Consider the following 9610-nt stretch of genomic DNA (forward strand, 5'->3'; position numbering starts at 1 on the left):
TTTGCCTACAGAATTTTCAGGACCCACCCAGGTTACCCTAAGACCCATTGCTCATGGCACAGTTGGGATGAACACGAAGACTGCTGAGCCGGAGAGGTGAAGGTGTGGCCTCTGCTCAGTCCAGACAAGGACTTTGGAATACTTACCCTACTCACAGCCTCACAGGACAAGCAAGACTACAGAGAGGGAATTGGGAAGGAGCCCCCAGAACTTCGTCAGCACAACATGAGTCCTACCCACCCAGGACCTGAGAAGGGACAAAGCTTGATCCTCATCAATTTTTTTTTTCCCCTCTTCAGAGTCCCTGTTAGCTTTTTGCTGGTTGCTGGTTTTTTTCCTTTTTGAACAGCCAAATGCCTCCAATGAACAAAAGTGGGTTAAAAGTGATTGGTGAAAATCATAAAATTTTTGGCATCTCCCTGAACAAGAGCCTTTCACTTTAGCCTAGGGCTCTAAGGCTTGAGACTAATGAGCCTGGAGTGTATCTTTTAAAAGCAATTTTAGTATATTTCAACAGGTCTTTCAATTCTTTGTAGTGTTTTTTTTCCCCCCAAGTTCTCACCGTTCTTTGGTTACAGAGCACCAAACAGGTCCATCTGATTAAACCAAAACCCACCATGTAGACTTTCAGGTGCTCGTCCAGTGGCCCTGGTGCCAGCCATTTTTTATCACACTGCCCTATTTCAGATTGCCTTCCAGGCAGCCAAGGATTGGCTAAGATTTCTTAAAGAATGCAACAAAGATTGCTTTTCACAATTTATTATGCTGCTATAAGTTAGATATTGTTACGGGGCATTTCACCTAGAATTTAGGGCAGTATTTGATGAAGAATTTGGAAAATGCTCAGCTTTTACATGTTTATAAATTCTGTAACTGCCATAACAGATGGTAGTCAGGAGAAAGAATGGCATAAGATTGGTGAGAAGTGTTGGGAAGATTACAATGAGTGGTAAGAATGGATATGAATGTTGAGCATTAGAAATTAGGGTTCAGCTTATCACCTGAAGGTTCCCTCTCCCACCTTAAAAGAACCCAAATATGCCTGGACTAGTAGACAAGTCCTCAGGTCCCGGGCAATAGTTGGCCAAGAGTCTGAAATTTGCAGGATTCCCTGGATTACTGATTCGCTCAGCCCAAGGGAGGGGGAGGGAAAATGATGGTGTTCCTTGATCAAAGGTTAGAATTTGAAATTCACAGCACAGGTCAAAAGATGCGTGCTTTCGAATCAAGAGTGGTGGAAGGGGTTTGAAATCAAGTTGAGTTAAAGGTGACATTTTGGGAAAACCTGGAGAATGGATCTCTGGGATTAAAGTTCAGGGTTGGAAAGGTTCGATCACCGTCTGAATGCAGGGGTTCCCCGGAAACACTCCTGACAGGTGAACATCCACCCAGAACAGGAAGAAGATAAAGTGCAGTGGGTACAAGCACAGACGTGGGTTTCAGTCCCGGATCTACCACTTACTAGATGTGTGATCTTGGTTGAGATAATTAACCTTAATTAAACAGTTTGCATATTTCCTCACTATTAAGTGAACCTAACAATGGTATTAAATAAAGTGCTCAATCAGTGCCTGGTACAAAGTAACCATTCAATAAATGGTAGGTGGTAGATCAGATGGCAGAGAACAGCACAAGATTCGCCTGGGAGCAAACTCCAGACGGCGCAGGCTTCTACAAAGGCAGTGCATTGATTCAGTTAGCCTGCCCTCCTTCCAACACTTCTAAGAGATTCTGGCAACCATCTCCATGAGGCTCAGTGACCTAGTAAAAATCACAAAAACTCAAGATTCTTTATCTGAAAAGATCAGGGGGAGGGACGTATCACCCCAGGTCAGGTGACCGCAGGTCTAAAGAATAGAGATGGACCGAGGCCCTACTGAGGACCCTGCCACCTTTCCATTTACTCAATTTGTTGAGCCCTCCTACGTGCCAGGCACTGTTCAGGCATTCGGGTTCTACAGGGAGCAAAGCAGAGCTGTCCCCAGCACAGTGAATAACAGTCTGCTTTCTTTTCAGTTGCTTAGGGCAAAAATCTGTTGGGATCATTTCTACTCTTTTCCTCTCACTTCACATCCATCTAATCAGCAAACTCCATTGGCTTTAATTCCACAACTTGTCCAGGAACGGACCCTTCCTCACCATCTCCACGGCTGCCCGGGCCCAGATCACCACCGTCTCCCGCCAGGACCATCGCCGTGGTCTCCTGACCAGCATCCCTGTCTCCTCAGGATCTGTCCTCAACGCAGCAGCTGGGCCATCTTGTTAGAACCCAAGGAAGATGCGGTCACCACATGCCTCACATCCTTCCAGTGACTCTCTTCTCTCTCAGGGTGAAGGCCAGAGTTCTCATCTTGGCCCCAGGGCCCTGCAGGATGCAATTCTTGTGACTTTTCTGTGCTCATCCCCTGCTACTCTCTTTATTCCCCCACCCCAGCCTCGCTGGCTGCCTCACTGTCCTCGGGCTCACCACAGATTTGGGGCTGTTGCCTTCTCAGTTCCCTTTCCTTGGAAGGTCCACGTTCCCTCACCTCCTCCTCCTTGTTAGTGAGGCCTTCCCTGACCTTTCAGTTAAAAACAGCGATCCCACCCACCCAGACTTCCCCAGTCCCCTTCCCTGTTTCAGTGTTTCCCCAACACTCCTACCACCATCTGACTCCCCCTCACACACACATACATACACACATGTACACACACATATTCATATAAACAGATATACACATACACATGCAAACACACACACACACATTCATACAGACACATTCATATAAACATACATATACATAAACACGCATTCATACACACGTACGTATATACATACACATGCATACACACATACATATACACACATACATATACACATACACACATACGCACATACATAAACATACACACACATGAATCCCAACTTTCTATTATTCACCACTATTTTCCTATGTCTCCTGCAGGATGCAATTCTTGTGACTTTTCTGTGCTCATCCCCTGCTACTCTCTTTATTCCCCCACCCCAGCCTCGCTGGCTGCCTCACTGTCCTCGGGCTCACCACAGATTTGGGGCTGTTGCCTTCTCAGTTCCCTTTCCTTGGAAGGTCCACGTTCCCTCACCTCCTCCTCCTTGTTAGTGAGGCCTTCCCTGACCTTTCAGTTAAAAACAGCGATCCCACCCACCCAGACTTCCCCAGTCCCCTTCCCTGTTTCAGTGTTTCCCCAACACTCCTACCACCATCTGACTCCCCCTCACACACACATACATACACACATGTACACACACATATTCATATAAACAGATATACACATACACATGCAAACACACACACACACATTCATACAGACACATTCATATAAACATACATATACATAAACACGCATTCATACACACGTACGTATATACATACACATGCATACACACATACATATACACACATACATATACACATACACACATACACATATGCACATACATAAACATACACACACATGAATCCCAACTTTCTATTATTCACCACTATTTTCCTATGTCTACAACAATGTTTTTGGCACATAGTAGGTGCTCCATAAATATTTATGGATGAAAGGATGACTCTTGTGGGCCAGGTTCTGTTAAGAGTGGTTTTATGATTTTAAAAGTACACACCAATATAAAATACTCAGCTGCTGTGGAAAAGAGCTTGGCAGTTCCCAAAAGAATTAAGCATAGAGTTACCATATGACCCAACAATTCCGCTCCTAGGTATATACCCAAGAGAATTAAAAACATTTGTTCATATATACACCACCAAATGTAAAATAGATAGCTAGTGGGAAGCAGCCGCATAGCACAGGGAGATCAGCTCGGTGCTTTGTGACCACCTAGAGGGGTGGGATAGGAAGGATGGGAGGGAGATGCAAGAGGGAGGAGATACGGGGATATATGTATATGTATAGCTGATTGACTTTGTTTTAGAGCAGAGACTAGCACACCATTGTAAAGCAATTATACGCCAATAAAGATGTTAAAAAATAAAAATAAGACTCAAAAATAAATAAATGCAGCTGTAATTAACAAATTTTTTTTAAAAAGATGTGTCACATATATACAATGGAATATTACTCAGCCATAAAAAGAAACGAAATTGAGTTATTTGCACACATCTTAAATCAACTATGCTCCAATAAAAATTTTTTTTAAAACCTGAAAAAAATAAAGCAGTAACACGTAGTCAATAAAAAAACTGTGCCGATAAATTTCAAGTTTAAAAATCAATTTTTAAAATGAGTTGGCATTATAATTAATTCAATAAAAAATCTGATCTTGAGTGTAAAAAATGTAAATGTTAAAATGTTCTCTTAAAGCATATTTGCCATTTTCTAATATACTATAACTTTACTTCTCTAAGCCTTATTATATTATCACATTAGTTCTTAGTTCTATAAAAAAATTTAAATGTTATAACCTTTCTTAGTTAAAGCCAGAACCAAAAATAAAATTATTTTTAGAAAATCACAGAAAGTTTTATTGCCCAAAGACACTTTTGAGAAAGTTAAATGCAGTTCAAAGCAAGAATCTATAAATAAAATTACATCCTCTCTTGGCTAAAGTGTTCACAACTGTAGACATAATATAGTTTTAACTTTTTGCATTCAATAGACATTATCCATTAATCCCAATGAAATATATTTTCCCTCTGGCTTTTGGTAGTTCCAAGCAGAATCTTTAAGAAAGCAGAATTTAATCTGCTATTTTGTGGTCTTATACTGTTTCAGCGGAGTTGGGCTTGAGGTCAATTGATATGGCAGGTATCAGAGGAACTAATTTTCTACTATGAGAAAAAAATATTTATCTATTCTTATCCAGACTGTATCATGATGTTCTCTTCAACCAGTTTCTATAGTCTGGCTCCCAGTACATCCTATAGAACCATAGCTAAATCTGGGCTTCTGAACTCTTAACATTTTTAAGAACTAATTATGAGTAAGGGAAAAAATAAACTACATATCTGTGTATTAAAAAAAATTTGTTCACACAAAATTTCATACATGAGTGTTCATAGCAGCATTACTCATAATAGCAAAAAAGGGGAAACAACCCGAATGTCCTTCAAGTGATGAATGGGTAAACAAAATATAATATATCCATGCAGTGTAATATCATTTGGCCATAAAGAGGAATGAAGTTCTGACACACACTACAACTTGGATGGGCCTTGAAAACATTAAGGTAAATGAAAGAAGCCAGACACAAAAGGCCACATATTGTATGATTCCATTTAAATGAAATGACCGGAAGAGGCAAATCCATGGAGACAGAAAGTGGATTAGTGGTCACCAGGGGCTGGGGGGACGGGAGAGTGACAGCTAGTGGGTACAGGGTTTCTTTTTGAAGAAAATGTTCAGAATTAGATAGTGGTGATGGTTGCATAATTCTGTGAATATACTAAAACACTGAATTTTATACTTGAAGATGGTAAATTTTATGAGAACTTTACCTAAAAAAGATATACCTGTGTTAGATATTCTTAATACCTAATTCACCATCTTACAGGTGATGAAACTAAGTTCAGGACAGCGGCTCTGCCCTGGTGCCGGCAACCGCAGTCCGACCTGGGTCTTGCTGGACCGCCCTGCAGTAACTCGGGGCAACAGGAGGTGAACAGCCTAGGGAGTTGCTGCCCTGAGGCCCTTTCTTACCTGTCTCTCTGCCATTCAGAAGCCTGCTGCAAGGCCACATCTGCTCCATGCCCTAGTTTCCACCTGTCTCCCTAGCTTCCACAAGGATACCCCTGTGTCGGTCCATACAACTGCTTGGCTAGAGCACCCCACTGCCCCTGCCATCTGTCCCCCAGACTTCCAGCTCGGGATCATCCTATAAGGATGCAAGTTGCTGACACCACGCTGATTTTGCTTTTGCTGCCTGTGTGTGTAACACCCGGTCTGAATCCACGTGGGCTCAATATCTCCTTGCAGCCCAACCTGTGGACGAGTGGCCGGCCAGCCTGGCAGCTGAAGCAGTGATCCTCACTGCCCTGTCGGCCACCACACTGCTGCTTTGGGAATGCTTAACACTAAGAGGCAGGGATGAAATAAATTTCCCCAGGTCCCACCGCTGCTGGAGCCAAGATCCTGGCCAGGTGGTCTGACTTGAATCAGACAAAGCCAACTTCATCTGGCATGATATCTGATGTGACAGTACATTTAAATTAGGACATTTCTAGAAAACAGAAAGTGATCTGTTCTTTTATTTTTAAATAATGTAGATTTTTATTTTGTATTTAAAAAAATTTTTTTTAGGGCTTCCCTGGTGGCGCAGTGGTTGAGAATCCGCCTGCCAAGGCAGGGGACATGGGTTTGAGCCCTGGTCTGGGAAGGTCCCACATGCCGCAGAGCAATGAAGCCCATGCGCCACGACTACTGGGGCCTGCGCTCTAGAGTCTGCGAGCCACAACTACGGAGCCCATGTGCCACAACTACTGAAGCCCGTGCTCCTAGAGACCGTGCTCCGCGACAAGAGAAGCCAGTGCAAGGAGAAGCCCACGCACATCAACGAAGACCCAACACAGCCAATAATAAAAATTAATCAATTTTAAAAAAAATTCTTAACAGAAGGAAAATCAAACAAAAGTTTAATAATATGTATACATGGAAGGGGCCCAGGAAAACTGAGTAACTCGCCAAAATGGCCCCAAACCCCCCGCCATGAATACCATCTTCTGCTAAAGACAAGAGAGGAGGTGGGGGTGTGATTCGTTCTTCTCTGACTTCCTCTAAATTTCTGCCTTAATCTTTATCACAACAAATTCAGAGTCAACTCAGAAAAGTCTCTCTGGGGACAGTTAGACAGTCATCCTTGGGAAAATTTGGGGTAGGACACTTAAAGCCACTGAATAACTTAGAAACACTGGCCTAGGAATACACACACATGTCTTTCTGCAAATTAGAAACGAAACTGGTAGCTTTCATGCTATATTCGAATATTGCTTCCAAAATTGCCCCTGCAGTTTCCAAAGGCTGGAGGTCATCACCCATTAGGAACACTGAGGTCATGGCATGTCACCTAGGCCTTCAGTTGCCACCCTGACCCTCCAGCTGCCTCTACTGTCCTCGAGATGGACAAGCTTGGATAATTCCTGTGAAGTAGAGGCAGCAGATCCTGAGAAGTTTCTGCTTGTTTGTTGTCGAAGGGATCACTTCAGCAGTGACGGGAGGGATGGAGGTGGTGGCAGGGTTCCCGTTCTTGATCTTCAAGGCTGGTGATCTGCCATCATGAACGGGCTCCATGTTGACAAAGAGGCAGGGAGGCCCGGGAAGTGCCAGATGGGGAATGAAGCTCAGCGCCGGGTGAGGTTGGGAATTCACAGTTCCTTTCCTCCGAGCCTGACTCTCCTGCTCTGAGACCCGGACACTAATAGCTGTCTCCCAGACCAGCTGCGTCAATGAGCAGATGCCATGTCCGTGAAATCACCTGGCAGTCTCACACCAAGAAGACTCCAGCAACGGGTCCAGGGAGGAGAGGCTGGGGGCCAGTCCATACTTCCATGACCCCAGCCATGGAGACGTCTGTCCTTCCAGCTTTAAGAGCAGGAGGGCATTGCCTGGTGAGAGACTTCTGAACAGACCGTCTCAGAATCAAGGATCTGGGCCAAGCTGCCCATCATCTCAGCAACTTTTAACCTTTTATTCAACTGTGGTCGGAGTCAAGCCAGCAAGAACCAAGCTGAGCGTTTTTCAAGGAGCCTTGAAAAGGGGGTGGCCTTGTATTGACTATGGATTCTGAACATTTGCAGGTGACTTGGACCTCACGCGTTGCAGCAAAGGTGCCTCCCTATTTAGAGAGAAAGGAACTGAGCTTGCCGGCACGGTAGCTAATGTTTATTGGGCCCTTAGTTTGATCCAGGAATTTAGTTGTAGTATTTCACCCTTTCATTTAATTCACTGTTATTACCCCATTTTAGAAAGGACCTAACCGAGACCCGGAAGTGTTAAGTAACCTGCCCGGGGTCACGCTGGCGGGCGGGGGTGTGCCTCCCAGCATGGCAGGGACAGAATCTGGAAAGCCTGCCGGCGTTCAAGAACAAACAAGGATGAAGTTCAGGATGTGGCCACCTGGGGGCAGTGCATCAACACCAAATGGAAAGGTAACCTCCTGCCCAACCCTCTTGGAGGCCTCCAAGGGGTCCCTTTTAACACTTAGACAGGTTTCCAGAGCAGTAGTGGGAATTGGATAAAAGTGTAGTGTTTGTTTCCTCCTCTGCAAGGGCTCACTCAGCAATGGGCCAGGTAAGACTACAAAGCAATAGAGAACAGGTGGCAGCGCTTACCTACTTGAAGCCAGGGGCTTGCAATTATCACAGCAAGCAGCAAGGTTGAAGTGGCAGCTGACGATGGGTCAGAGCAGCAGGGAGTTATGGAGATGGTGATAGAAACATCTTGGCATAACCACAGGCAAAATAGTTGCTTAGCCAGTAAGAGAGCTACTCAAATTGAACCATCAAAAGAAATCAGTGATGGGACTTCTCTGGCGGTCCTGTGGTTGAGGCTCTGCACTTCCACTGCTTCGATCCCTAGTCAGGGAACAAAGATCCCGCATGCGCTGTGGTGTGGCCAAAAAGTGAAGAAAAAAAAGAAATCAAGGATGATGATGATGATGATGATGATGATGATGATGAAGCCACACCCCCTTGCCTATTTCTACACTGAGCCAGTTTTCCAGCCCAGAATCCATTGACTAAAGAAGAGGCTGGCAGGAATTCCCTGGTGGTCCAGTGGTTAGGACTCGGCACTTTCACTGCCGTGGCCCGGGTTCAATCCCTGGTGAGGGAACTAAGATCCTGAAAGCCGGTCAGCACGGCCAAAAAATAAAAGGAAAAAAATAATAATAAATAAGAGGCTGGGGACTTCCCTGGTGGCACGGTGGTTGAGAGTCCGCCTGCCGATGCGGGGGACACGGGTTCGTGCCCCGGTCCGGGAAGATCCCACGTGCCGCGGAGCGGCTGGGCCCGTGAGCCATGGCGGCTGAGCCTGTGCGTCCGGAGCCTGTGCTCCGCAACGGGAGAGGCCACAACGGTGAGAGGCCCGCGTACCGCAAAAAAAAAAAAAAAAAAAAAAAAAAAAAAAAGAGGCTGGAACTCCAGGAGGAAGGACCCGGTGACACATGGCAATTGAACATGATAATGATTCCTTCTGGCCTTCTCCCAAAGGGGACCTAATGGCTATTAACTTGGGTAATTGAGCCTCAGGAAATATGTAAACATTTGGGGGATATTTGCCCACAGACTCCCAGTTGACTCTAATAACCTGAGACCCAAAGAGTAATCATGGCCCCTTGTTAGGACAGGAGCATGTAGGGCAAGGGAGTAAATGGCATTAAATGGAGTTCTACCCAATGTCCAGTTTGCAGTAGGTCCACTGAGGTTTGTACTACCCCGTGGTCATTTCCCTTGTCCCCAGTGTGTGTTGGAAATAGACATACTTGATACTTGGCTTAATCCCTAGAGTTCTTTTAATTATAGTGATTTGAATGGGTATATAATGGTATCTCAATGTGGTTTCCTTTTTTGTTTTGGAGGGTTTTTTAAATTGGTTTTGGGGGGGTTTTGGGGGGGTTTTTGGCTGCATCAGGTCTTAGTTGCAGCACGTG

General features: G+C 44.8%; 1 non-coding gene across 1 annotated transcript; it reads left to right on the forward strand.

Moving 5' to 3' along the window:
• Positions 1-8721: 8721 nt before the first annotated feature.
• Positions 8722-8793, forward strand: TRNAE-UUC (transfer RNA glutamic acid (anticodon UUC)). Its single transcript has one exon. It is a non-coding gene; the product is annotated as a tRNA-Glu (tRNA).
• Positions 8794-9610: the final 817 nt, after the last annotated feature.

The sequence above is a fragment of the Physeter macrocephalus genome, chromosome 12, assembly GCF_002837175.3.
Source record: "Physeter macrocephalus isolate SW-GA chromosome 12, ASM283717v5, whole genome shotgun sequence".
Lineage (NCBI taxonomy): Eukaryota > Metazoa > Chordata > Mammalia > Artiodactyla > Physeteridae > Physeter > Physeter macrocephalus.